This window comes from Bos javanicus, chromosome 27, assembly GCF_032452875.1.
Source record: "Bos javanicus breed banteng chromosome 27, ARS-OSU_banteng_1.0, whole genome shotgun sequence".
Taxonomy (NCBI): domain Eukaryota; kingdom Metazoa; phylum Chordata; class Mammalia; order Artiodactyla; family Bovidae; genus Bos; species Bos javanicus.
The window spans coordinates 43161192-43175201 of NC_083894.1; the positions used below are offsets into that span (position 1 = coordinate 43161192).

General features: G+C 43.7%; 1 long non-coding RNA gene across 1 annotated transcript in view; it reads left to right on the top strand.

The window, feature by feature from the left end:
• The window catches only part of LOC133240103 (uncharacterized), a 73639-nt gene that overhangs the window by 24753 nt on the left and 34876 nt on the right, over positions 1-14010 (top strand). The window contains exon 2 of the long non-coding RNA XR_009734112.1: positions 2089-2202. This is a non-coding gene — a long non-coding RNA (uncharacterized LOC133240103). The remainder of the gene's footprint in view (positions 1-2088; positions 2203-14010) is intronic.

A 14010-nucleotide genomic window follows, 5' to 3' on the forward strand; every position in this document is an offset into this window, starting at 1 on the left:
ATTCATATGTAGAGGACTTACTTTACTCAATATAGGTGGACTGAAGGAAACTAAGAGATAAAAGTGTCTTCGGAATTAAACAAAAAGAACTACAAAATCCAACAAAACAGAAAAAAAATTCGAATACTACATAGACTATAGAAGTTAAGTTATAGAAGACTATCAATCTAAGAAATACTGGTCGGATTATATTTAGTTCTATCAAGATGGCCTGAGTGTTTGGAGCAGCAACAGGAGGTGTTAAGACAGTTCTTTCTCCTATGTCTTTTTTTTTTTTTTTAAACCAACTGCTATACTTTATATACTATACTCCTATAAAAAGCAGAGACATCACTTTGCCAACAAAAGTCCATATAGTCAAAGCTATGATTTTTCCAGTAGTCATGTATGGATGTGAGACTTGGACCATAAAGAAGGTTGAGCTCCAAAGAATTGATGCTTTTGAACTGTGGTGTTGGAGAAGACGCTTGAGAGTCCCTTGGACTGCAAGGAGATCCAACCAGTCCATCCTAAAGGAGACCAGTCCTGGGTGTTCATTGGAAGGACTGATGCTGAAGCTCCAATTCTTTGGCCACCTGATGCAGAGAGCTGACACACTGGAAAATGTCTTGATGCTGGGAAAGATCGAAGGCAGGAGGAGAAACGAGTGACAGAGGATGAGGTGGTTGGATGGCATCACCAACTCTGTGGACATGAGTTAGAGCAAGCTCTGGGAGTTGGTCATGGACAGGGAGGCCTGGTGTGCCGCAGCCCATGGGGTCACAAAGAGTCAGACACCACTTGGGGACTGAACAACAGCCTACATTTGATTTCACGGTATCTAAGCCCACTCACGTCTGATGCTTTAGAGACTAATGTCTAGACCACCACCTCCTATCAGACCTGATGGTGACAAGTTCTCAGCCTCTCAAAGCCTTTACCCAATGGCTCAGCATCCCCTGGGAGCTTGCTAGATCACAGGTCTGCTAAATACAGGTTCCCCAGGTGACTAATCTGTGTATTAAAGTTTGAGAAGTACTGACCTCAGACCTTTGTCTAAAATGCTATTTCTGAAGCCCTCTTTCCTATGGATTCCGATGTACCAGAGGGTTTCCTCAAATTCACATTTTATCATAAAGCAAATTTATAAACTACTCCAGTCAGGGACAGGATGTTTTAAATGATGACCTAACAAGTTCGAATCTCCTTGAAGAGCTCCAAATGGTCTGTAGGTAGAAGAGAAGGAATTAAGAGAAAGGACAGATATGTGTTATGAGCTCACGTCAATATTTACAGTTGGGGTGATCCATATTTCTGAAGAGCAAGCCTGTGTTTAGGTGATAAACTGTTGTTGGTTTTTTTTTTTTTTTCCCTAGCTCTTTCTGATGGAAATATTCTAAGATTGGAGTTTATGGTCCCTTACTTTGGCAATATAATTCATGGTTTAAGGATGACATTATCAGTTTGCTGTGTATATTTATACTATGATGTCACAAAACAGCATCCTGGGGCATCCAGATGAGATGGTGCATAAGGAAGGAGCCACACAGATAGGAAATATATGTACATGGGGTGTGTGTGTATAACTTAATAGTTGCATACGTATTCACAAACAAAAATTCACATGGACACTTCGACATAGCGTGAGTGTATATCACTAGGAAACAAAAAACCGTTTTCTTTTGTCACAATTTGATTTCCTCCAGTTGCGGTGAGCAGGGCTGCTCTTCACTGCAGTGCACAAGCTCCCCGTTGTGGTGGCTCCTCCTGTTTGGAGCACAGGCTCTGGGGTGTGGGCTCAGTAGTTGTGGCTCGTGGGCTTAGCTGCTCTGCAGCATATGGCATCTTCCTGGACCAGGGATCAAACCCATGTTCCCTGCATTGGGGAGTGGATTCTTATCTACTGCACCGCCAGAGATGTCCACAAAACAGTTTTCTGAAGTGATGCTTTTATCCAGAGCCTTGGAATAAGACATGGCTCTCAAGCAAGCTTTCTTTTGTATTCTAAAATTAGTTTCAAAACTATAGTAATAAATGTATGTAGTCAGACCTACTGCCAAAATAATGAAAGCTCTATCTGAATCAAATATACTATATGCTTTCTTCCAGCGCTCGCCACAGCGAGAATAATTTGTTTCAAAGCAGTTTCATGGCTCGGAGGTGAATCAGGAGTTCTGGAGACCCGGGGCCTCTCTGGGAAGGATGTTTGGAACTAAAACGCAGGTAGCAGAGAGAATACACGGGCAGGTTTGCGCTTGTAAAAATTATGACCTGACGAACAAGACTGTGTGCTGAGAACGCAGCCCTTTAAGTTCAGCCACAAAGGCTCTGTGGAAACAACACAGAATGGAGACTGTGAACAGAGCGTCCTCCACGTTGGCCCCCGTGAAACGGGCCCAGTGCGCTGGGCCTGCACTTGGCAGGTGCCAGGGGGGCTCGTGTGACCTGAGGAGTCTGTTGTTCGAGTTTATCGTTCTGAATTCTGGTGATTTAAGGCTACTGTGAGACGAAGCCTCAGACTTTCCTATTTCTCATAAACTGCTCGCATTTTTATCCACACACAAGACTACGTGTCTGCATGACACACTGTCCTCCTGCTACTAAGCATGCTTTATCATTGTTGTTGTCTTTCATGTGTACAGACTAATCCTTCACTCCTTTGAGTAGGGACCCTCTCATTTAAATGCCATACACGTTGCTTTTGAAGTACTCAGTGGTCAGTACACTTTGACTAGACTTAACAAGATGCAGAGATGCCCTTTGGGAGGTTAACATTCCTTCAACCAATATGTATCCAGTAACTTCTGCGTTATATAAGTGGCTGACTCAAGGGGTGGGGATACAGGTAGCTGTGGTCCCTTCTCTCAGAAAGCTTACGTACTTAATTAACTGAAGTAGAGATGGTTTACACTGCTGTGGTAGTTTCTAGTGTATACCAACGTGATAACTGTATATATCACTTCAGTTCAGTCGCTCAGTCGTGTCCGACGCTTTGTGACCCCATGGATCACAAAGAGTCGGCCTCCCTGTCCATTACCAACTCTCGGAGTTTGCTCAAACTCATGTCCATCGTGTTGCTGATGCCATCCAACTAGCTCATCCTCTGTCTCCCCTTCTCCTCTCACCCTCAATCTTTCCCAGTGTTAGGGCCTTTTCCAATAAATCAGCTCTTCACAAATCAGGTGGCCAAAGTATTGGATCTTCAGCCTCAGCATCAGTCCTTCCAATGAATATTCAGGACTGATTTCCATTTTTTTCATTTTTTCATTTCATTCTAGTTTATCACAGGATATTGAATATTGTTCCTTGTACTATATAGTAGGTCCTTGTTTATGTATTATATTGGTAAGAGTATATCGATATCAAGTTCATCCCAAACTCCTAATTCATCCCTCCCTCCCACCTTTATTTACCCTTTGTGTCAGACTTTATTTTTTGGTTCTCCAAGATCACTGCAAATGGTGACTGCAGCCATAAAATTAAAAGACGCTTACTCCTTGGAAGGAAAGTTATGACCAACCTACATAGCATATTCAAAAGCAGAGATATTACTTTGCCAACAAAGGTTCCTCTAGTCAAGGCTATGGTTTTTCCTGTGGTCATGTATGGATGTGAGAGTTGGACTGTGAAGAAAGCTGAGTGCTGAAGAACTGATGTTTTTGAACTGTGGTGTTGGAGAAGACTCTTGAGAGTCCCTTGGACTGCAAGGAGATCCAACCAGTCCATTCTGAAGGAGATCAGCTCTGGGATTTCTTTGGAAGGAATGATGCTGAAGCTGAAACTCCAGTACTTTTTGGCCACCTCATGCGAAGAGTTGACTCATTGGAAAAGACCCTGATGCTGGGAGGGACTGGGGGCAGAAGGAGAAGGGGATGACAGAGGATGAGATGGCTGGATGGCATCACTGACTCGATGGACGTGAGTCTGAGTGAACTCCGGGAGTTGGTGATGGACAGGGAGGCCTGGCGTGCTGCGATTCACGGGGTCGCAAAGAGTTGGACAGGACTGAGCGACTGGACTGAACTGAACCGTAAGATCGCTCTCTATGTCTGTAGTTTGCTTCCATTTTGTAAATAAGTTCATTGGTGCATATTTTAGATTCCACGTGTAAGTGATGTCATAGGTGCTGTGTGGACAGTTTAGTTTAACGCTGGGGCCGGCAAGTGAGGGGCCTGCAGAGGGAGAGACACTCTGATGGAAACGGAGAGCTTGTCAACACCCAGCCAGGCCCTGGGGACGGAGGTGCGTTTCCAGAAGAAGCTGCTCTAAGCGGGTCTCGGGCAGTGGGAGGTGGGGACAGAAGGAGAGGGGGTGGGGCCCCGGTCCATGGAAGAGTGCGCACGGGCCTCCCGTGTGGAGGGAGCCCTTAACGTTTGGGGACCGGAAGGAGGTGGGCGGCGCTGGGAGGAGCATCCTGGTCTGGGAGCATTTGCATCGTGCTGACATGTCACTCAGAACACTCTCCTGGGTCGTCTACCTTATGACTTAGGGCATCCTCAGCGGACTGTCTCCTGCCGAGTCCACATTCTCTTCTCCCATTTGTTTATGCGTTCTAATGTTGGCAGTCAGTGTGTATAAATCCTTAACCATCCTCAAAGCTTGGAGAAATCTAATTCCTTCTTTAGCTGTTAAATACTTTACTAAGGAAACATCTCTCTCTCTCTTATATATATATATATATTTTTTTTTTTTTAAAGAAAGACTGTTTCCAGGGACTTTGAGATACTAAACCTCAGGGGAGACACCTGGAGAGGTTAAATAACTCAGAATTGACAATCAGATCAGATCAGATCAGTCGCTCAGTCTTGTTCGACTCTTTGTGTCCCCATGAATCGCAGCACGCCAGGCCTCCCTGTCCATCACCAACTCCCGGAGTTCACTCAGACTCACGTCCATTGAGTCAGTGATGCCATCCAGCCATCTCATCCTCTGTCGTCCCCTTCTCCTCTTGCCCCAATCCCTCCCAGCATCAGGTCTTTTCCAATGGCCACCTTTTTGCATGAGGTGGCCAAAGTACTGGACTTTCAGCTTCAGCATCATTCCTTCCAAAGAAATCCCAGGGCTGATCTCCTTTAGGATGGACTGGTTGGATCTCCTTGCAGTCCAAGGGACTCTCAAGAGTCTTCTCCAACACCACAGTTCAAAAGCATCAATTCTTCCACACTCAGCCTTCTTCACAGTCCAACTCTCACATCCATACATGACCACAGGAAAAACCATAGCCTTGACTAGACGAACCTTTGTTGGCAAAGTAATGTCTCTGTTTTTGAATATGCTATGTAGGTTGGTCATAACTTTCCTTCCAAGGAGTAAGCGTCTTTTAATTTCATGGCTGCAGTCACCATCTGTAGTGATTTTGGAGCCCCCAAAAATAAAGTCTGACACTGTTTCCACTGTTTCCCCATCTATTTCCCATGAAGTGGTGGGACCGGATGCCATGATCTTCGTTTTCTGAATGTTGAGCTTTAAGCCAACTTTTTCACTCTCCACTTTCACTTTCATCAAGAGGCTTTTGAGTTCCTCTTCACTTTCTGCCATAAGGGTGGTGTCATCCGCATATCTGAGGTTATTGATATTTCTCCCGGAAATCTTGATTCCAGTTTGTGTTTCTTCCAGTCCAGCATTTCTCATGATGTGCTCTGCATATAAGTTAAATAAACATGGTGACAATATACAGCCTTGACGAACTCCTTTTCCTATTTGGAACCAGTCTCTTGTTCCATGTCCAGTTCTAACTGTTGCTTCCTGACCTGCATACAGATTTCTCAAGAGGCAGGTCAGGTGGTCTGGTATTCCCATCTCTTTCAGAATTTTCCACAGTTTATTGTGATCCACACAGTCAAAGGCTTTGGCATAGTCAATAAAACAGAAATAGATGGTTTTCTGGAACTCTCTTGCTTTTTCTATGATCCAGCGGATGTTGGCAATTTGATCTCTGATTCCTCTGCCTTTTCTAAAACCAGCTTGAACATCAGGAAGTTCATGGTTCACATATTGCTGAAGCCCGACTTGGAGAATTTTGAGCATTACTTTACTAGTGTGTGAGGTGAGTACAATTGTGCGGTAGTTTGAGCATTCTTTGGCATTGTCTTTCTTTGGGATCGGAATGAAAACTGACCTTTTCCAGTCCTGTGGCCACTGCTGAGTTTTCCAAATTTGCTGGCATATTGAGTGCAGCACCTTCACAGCATCATCTTTCAGGATTTGGAATAGCTCAACTGGAATTCCATCACCTCCACTAGCTTTGTTCGTAGTGATGCTTTTAAGGCCCATTTGACTTCACATTCCAGGATGTCTGGCTCTAGGTCAGTGATCACACCATCGTGATCATCTGGGTCATGAAGATCTTTTTTGTACAGTTCCTCTACTAAAGCTAAATAATAGGATGCTTTCTTGAACCATAAGTCTTACAGAAAAGTACAGATTTAATGGATGACAAGAAAGAGAAGCATTTAGCAACTATTTAAAGGGTGTCTTGCCCTAATTATAATTTTAAATAACTATCCATTATAGAGTTTTATTTAGCAAATGATTTTGAATGATTTCTTCAGTTTCTTTTAAAAATCACAGATTGAAACTACAGACAAGATAAACCTAAACTTTAAATGGAAAATTTCAATCCTAATGCTTTAAACATAATAGCCGAAGGCAGTGAAGCCAGCAGAAAATGCAGAGGCGGTGAAAGTCTTCTGCTCACCTGACATGAGGAAATGACCTCTGAGCCTCAGTCTCCCAATCTGTAACAAATCTATCAGCTAAGGTTTGTGTGATGATCAAATGAGTAGTTATTATTATTATTATCAAATAATAATCAAATAATAATAATAACCATTTTACTTTCATATGAAATCTAGTTACTGAGTAATACTTTTGAATTCGTTCAATTCTTCTTGAATTATCCCATATCTCTTTTAATATTCTTTAAATATTAAATAAAAATGAAACTATTGTTGTCAAGGCACTTTGGGACATGTGAACTGTTGTTGAAATCTATCTAGAATGTAGGGTTAGGGTTAGGGTTAGACTTCGGCCACCTGATGTGAAGAACTGACTCATTGGAAAAGACCCTGATGCTGGATAAGATTGAGCAGGAGGGGCAGGGGACAACAGAGGATTAGATGGTTGGATGGCATCACTGACTCGATGGACATGAGTTTGAGTAAACTCTGGGAGTTGGTGATGGACCGGGAGGCCTGGTGTGCTGCAGTCTATGGGGTCACAAAGAGTCGGACACAACTGAGCAACTGAACTGAACTGAACTGAAAACGTTATTAGGTGAATGAGTCTCCCATTAACAGAAAGGCAGATCAAAGATGTAGTAACTTAAAACATTAATCAGGAGATAGTGCTGCCTGGGAAATCAGTGAAGTGGATGCAAGGAGAGTCCCCATCTAATTGTGGAAAGAAAAATCACCAGAAACTTGGAGACAAAACAAAAGGAGGAAGGCATGTATTCTCGGGGCATTGTTTAACAAACCCATCCGAGGATGGTTTAGTTTCCTAGGGAAATGCAGCTCTGCCTTGCTGTCTACTGTTGATCATGGCCAGCCCAGACTCCCTGAATTTACTTGTTAACCTGCAGGCTTGTGTCCCCCAGAGACACAGATTTCTGCTTCAGATGCAGATGAGTAGAGAAACACAATGGTTACAGTTTTACTGCCCTGGCCCACCCTTTCTCTAACCTAGCAGCCCCACTTCAGCAGATTTTCTCAGACAGACTGTGTTCATTTGTTTCTCAAATGCTGTCTTATCCAGCTTTATCATCCTGAGTGTTCTCTCATGTGTGAATACATAAACCTTTGGCCTATATATTCTACATTTGTAGAATGTGTTTAGCTTTTTAAAATTAAGCTTGACAGTTTTAAATAAAATTTACTTACTTTGTGGGTTTTGTGGATTGAAAAAAAAAAAAATCCACAACCTAGAAGCAAAGAATTCTGTTTTTTCAGTGAACTTGCTGTAAACTTGATCCTGGGATAATGCCTCCCAGATAGTTCTGAGGGATGCTCAGAAGAACTAAAGGAAGGAAAGGACAGGATATACAGGGTTTTTGAAAAAAAAAAAAAAACCCAGCTAGTTGAACATCAAAAGCATACTGGTACTTATATAACAAACCCAGAATCTCACGTTAGTGAATTTCAGACTTATCTCTGTACGGGAAGATGCAAGAATCTCTTTGCATTGAAATCACTCTTTTGATATGCACCTTAGCTATCTCAGCTGGTAAAGAATCCAATCTGCCTGCAATGCAGGAGACCCATTGATCAACCCATTGATCCCTGGGTTGGGAAGATCCCCTGGAGAAGGGAAAGGCTACCCACTCCAGTATTCTGGTCTGGAGAATTCCATGGACTATATGGTCGAAAGAGTGAGACATGACTGAGCAACTTTCACTCACTTAGCTATCTAGAGCCAGTATCCTGTTTGTCTCCATTCTGAATCCCCTCTGGGCAGCTGTTAGGTTGATGGCTTTGTTTACTGAAATGGCAGGCATTCTTTGTCCACAGTTTCCAAGGACAATGTGGGGAAAAGAGAAAAGAAAATATTTAAAGTCTCAATTATTACACACTCTTTCTTTCATGAACAGGGTAAGTAAAGACAGGAAGCATGCCTTGTCTGTTAAACTGCTTTGGCCTCATATACCCAGCAGAATGAGAAAATAAAATCTTTCTATTAAAAGAAAACGGCAACATACACAATTGCTTTGAGATAATAGAACAAACTAGGCAAGTGGGGTTACATGAGTTGTCGTTTAAAATGCTGACTGAAAATGATGCACAACTTGAGAGGCGTTGAGTTAAGTTTTATTTGGGGCAAAATGAGGCCTGCAGCCCAGGAGGCGGCCCTTCAGGTAGTCCTGAGAGACTGCTCCAGAGGTAGTCAGGAAAGGTCAACGTGTAAGATTCTGGGGAAGGAGGAATTCAGAGCAGTCAACTGCTGACTTAGGGCTTCCCTTGTGGCTCAGCTGGGAAAGAATCCGCCCGAAATGCAGGAGACCTGGGTTTGATCCCTGGGTTGGGAAGATCCCCTGGAGAAGGGAAAGGCTATCTGAAGGAGGAAACAGACAGAACAGCAGGACTCCATCTTGGGCCGGACTGTGGACTTTGAGCTTTATGCCCAGTATCTACGGAAACGACATACAAACTGGAAAACCAGACTCGCCCCCCAACCCTCACCACCATGGAAGAGCCCCAGGGCTCATACCTAGACTCTCCATCGCCTAAAAGAATACACTGTGTAACCAAATAGAATCATAAATTCTATTAAGCTTATTGGGGTATGGTCACAGGCCTACTGATAATTGCCCACTGTTAACTACCTAGGCTTAAGGTATACAAATCATGGGGTTAAGGCATACGAATCACAGGTTAACTTTAATTGTATCTTTCTTTTCCTTTGTTCAGACTATGTCAGAGAATTTGGGGAGCTGGGTTTGGGCATGTACACTTAGGGTATATAAGGTTTTCACAAAAGCTGGTTGGGGTCCTTGGCTAAGAGGAGACTCGCCTTGGGCCCACCAGTGTAATAAACTGCACTCCACTATCTGCATTGTCCTTCTGAGTCAGTTTGTTTCCTGGAACATGTGGCTACAACACTACCCACCCCAGTATTCTGGCTTGGAGAATTCCATGGGGTCACAAAGAGTTGGAGACGACTGAGCGACTTTCACTTTACTTCGAGTGCTTACTTTACAAAAGGTTTTCTGCAAGTCATGAGGAGCTGATGTCACCATGAAGGGATTAGTGCTTTTCCAGATATGAAGAGATGCAAGCATTGGGATCTCTATTTTCTTGGGCTCCAAACTCACTGCAGATGGTGACTGCAGCCATGATATCAAAAGACGCTTGCTACTTGGAAGAAAAGCTATGACCAACCTAGTCAGCATATTAAAAAGCTGAGACAGAACTTTGCCAACAAAGGTCTGTCTAGTCAAAGCGATGGTGTTTCCAGTAGTCATGTATGGATGTGAGTCATGTATGGAAAGCTGAGTGCTGAAGAATTGATGCTTTTGAACTGTGGTGTTGGAGAAGACTCTTGAGAGTCCCTTGGACTGCAAGGAGATCCGACCTGTCCATCCTAAAGGAGATCAGTCCTGAGTGCTCACTGGGAGGGCTGATGCTGAAGCTGAAACTCCAATGCTTTTGCCACCTGATGCAAAGAACCGACTCATTGGAAAAGACCCTGATTCTGGGAAAGATTGAAGGCAGGAGGAGAAGGGGACGACAGGGGATGAGATGGTTGATTGGCATCAATGAACATGAGTTTGAGCAAACTCAGGGAGTTGGTGATGGATAGGGAGGCCTGGCGTGCTGCAGTCCGTGGGGTCTCAGAGTCGGACACGACTGAGGACCGAACTGAAGGATTGGGATCATGAAATCTGTCCCTGAAGATATCTAAGGAGCTAAAGACCTATCCCACAGAGTGCCTCCCTCCAGCCTGAACTCCCTCTTGGAGTGCTGAAGGTCAGCAGCTGCAGCGGGCAGTTTAAACTCCAGAGGCAGATGGCAAATGTGCTTGTTGTGCAGTTGCTGGCAGTGCTCTTGGCAAGTGCCAGTTTGTAGTTGGCAAAAACAACACATGCGTCCTGGTTATTGGGTGTGATGGGACGCATTCTGAAGATTCACCTTGTGCTTTTGTTTGTCCGTTTGCTTTCCTTTGCTCTAGGGAGAGGGGCCAGAAAGTCCCTACCTGCAGGAAGTCAGGGGGTTCTGGATGGTAGGGAATCCTGGAAGCACTTGGAAGCCCTACACGTAGAGGTGGCCGGGACGTTGCTGTTCAGGAAGGATCTTTTACCTGCTGTTTCAAATACATAAGATCTGAAAGAGGACTGGGAAAAAAGGAAGGTCCATTTGGGCTTTGGATCTGTGGAAGCATGACTATTGAGCTCACTCTCACCAAGAATTCTGCAAGATGCTGTGGCCAGCACTGGGATGGCACATGGGAGACCATCCAGCGTGGTGGGCCTGGTGAGTGGTGGTGTGTTGGAGCCCAAGGTTCCAGCGGGACTGAAGCTGCACTGGGTGCTCGGCTCCAGCTTCAGACCTGGCTCTACTCCGTGGGCGCTGCACCCCCTTGTGGTTGCAGAAGGAGATGCACCCGAGTTCCCCGAATGACCTTGAGTTTTGAGCGAGTGAGAATCTGGGTCAGGGTCTCCTCTGGCCAGACTTAGTAAGCAAGACCTGGGAAGATGGTATGGGCCCGGAGGGGAGGCGAGAGGAGTGTGCGCGCTTAACTTATTCTGTTGGAGATCAGGATCCCAGGAATGAATGGAAATGTTTAAGCTAACATAAAACTTTGTTCAAAAGGTAAATGACTGATAAAGGAATCAATCATAGGTGTGAGTGTCTGTGTGTCTGTGTGTGTCTGTAGATTTCCGGGTAAAATGACATGTGATAAGATAAAGGGTAGCTTCTTGATCCAAGGACGTGTTTTATATTCATGACAATAATATGTTAGTTGTTTTTTTTTTATTAATATTAGAAGAGGAGCAGAACCTTTACACTTAACTTCAAAGCGATATGAAAGTATTAAGGCCTGTGTTAGTTTCCTATGACTACAAATTACCAGCAAATTGGTTCAGTTCAGTTCAGTCGCTCAGTTGTCTCTGACTCTTTTCGACCCCATGAATCGCAGCACGCCAGGCCTCCCTGTCCATCACCAATTCCCGGAGTTCACTCAGACTCAGGTCCATCGAGTCAGTGATGCCATCCAGCCATCTCATCCTCTGTCATCCCCTTCTCCTCCTGCCTCTAATCCCTCCCAGCATCAGAGTCTTTTCCAATGAGTCAACTCTTCACATGAGGTGGCCAAAGTACTGGAGTTTCAGCTTTAGCATCATTCCTTCCAAAGGAATCCCAGGGCTGATCTCCTTCAGAATGGACTGGTTGGATCTCCTTGGAGCCCAAGGGACTCTCAAGAGTCTTCTCCAACACCACAGTTCAAAACCATCAATTCTTCAGTGCTCAGCCTTCTTCACAGTCCAACTCTCACATCCATACATGACCACAGGAAAAACCATAGCCTTGACTAGACGGACCTTTGTTGGCAAAGTAATGTCTCTGCTTTTGAATATGCTATCTAGGTTGGTCATAACTTTCCTTCCAAGGAGTAAGCGTCTTTTAATTTCATGGCTGCAGTCACCATCTGCAAACAATACAAATTTGCCTAATACCTTACAGTGCTTGAAATTAGAAATATGCAGTGGGTCTTGCTAGGCTAATACCAAGCTTCGGGAAGAACCGCATTCCTTTCAGAGGCTCCAGGGGAGTGCCTGTTTGCCTTTCCAGCTCCTGGAGGCTGTCTGCATCCTGGGCTTGCGTCTCCTCATCTGTAAAGTCATGGTGGCTGATCCAGTCTTCTCACTGTGCGTTCCCCTACACCGACCTTCTGCCTCCCTCTTCCACACTGAAGAGACCCTTGTAAGCACACGGGGCCGCCTGAGTAATCCAGGGTAATTTCACTGTATTAGGATATGCGTGCTGTGTAGCTTCAGTCGTGTCTGCCTCTTTGAGCCCACCAGGCTCCTCTGCCATGGGATTCTCTGGGCTAGAATTCCGGAGTGGGTTGCCATGCCCCCCTCCAGGGCATCTTCCCAACCCAGGGGTCAAAGCTGCGTCTCTTTTGTCTCCTGCGCTGGAGCCTAGTGCTGCTTGGGAAGCCCCGTTAGGGTTAGCTCCCTCACTTACCTGCAATCTCAGTTCGCTTCTGCCACGTGATGCACGTTTCCAGCTTCTATGTATTAAGATATGGGCGCCTTGGAGTGGGGAGTAGTATTCTTTCTACCACAGGTCACAAAGGCAAGAAAAGCAAGATAAAAATCAGAGAAAATATGGAAAACATCTCACTGGATCATAAGTGAAAGTCGCTCAGTCGTGTCTGACTCTGTGACCCCATGGACTGTACAAGTCCATGGAATTCTCCAGTCAATAATACTGGAGTGGGTTGCCATTCTCTTCTCCAGGGGATCTTCCCAACCCAGGGATTGAACCCAGATCTCCCGCATTGTGGAAGGATTCTTTAACAGTTGAGCCACCAGGGAAGCCTCTGGATCATAAGGTATCATAAATATTTGTAAAAATAAATTTATGATTACTGCTGGGAATTTTTAAGCCGGGTTCATTATAATTTGATATTATGGTAAGTTAATTTTGCAGATATTTAAATAGTTAATTTTTCTATAAATAGCTTAGTTGTCCTTTTACTGATTATATTACCTTCTCTTTATAAAAATTGCAAGAAGGCTCTGTACTTATATATATCTCCACACACACACACACATATATTTATACACATATGTATGTGAAAATATAACTCATTTGCTGCCCTGTCATATAGAGGCAACTCCAAGCACATTTTAGAATATCTTTCAAGGTATTTAGGAATACTAAAAAAGTATGACAGTATGTGTTTGTTTAGATTAATGGGATTGTCTTTTTATCCATGCAATGACTACAGGTCTGCATCATGATTTTTAATTGCTTTTCCAAATTCCTTTATGTGATATATTATTTAAATAATTTCTTACTGTTGGACATTTCACACAATCCCCATTTTCTTTTTATAAAAATATTCTGCATCTAAAAAATAAATAGTTTTATTAACATTTTTGTACATACTTATTTCATTTATTTCTCACTGATTTCCTTAGGGTAAATTCTAGAAGTAGGTTAAATGGTAACAAGTATCAATTTAAATTAGCTTTTTTCCCCCTCAAGGATATAAATGAATAAAGCAGGTAACAATTCTGGAGAACAGAGCTCTTATTAGGGTAAGAGTGAATAATTTAAAATAAACTTTTATTGGAAAATAGTAAGAATGAGTTTTGCACTTGAGGATTGAACGTTTATGATTCATATGGTTGCAGTGCACTCTAGTACAGACCGATTTTATTAATACGTTTAAAGCTCGGTTTCATTGTTTGCTTGAGAGATAATAGATCCTGAGACGAATTAGGTAGTGAGATCCTTGCCCAGGAAGAAAAGTAAGCCGCATATGATGCTTCCACTTTGTTTTGCATAAGAAGATGGCGGT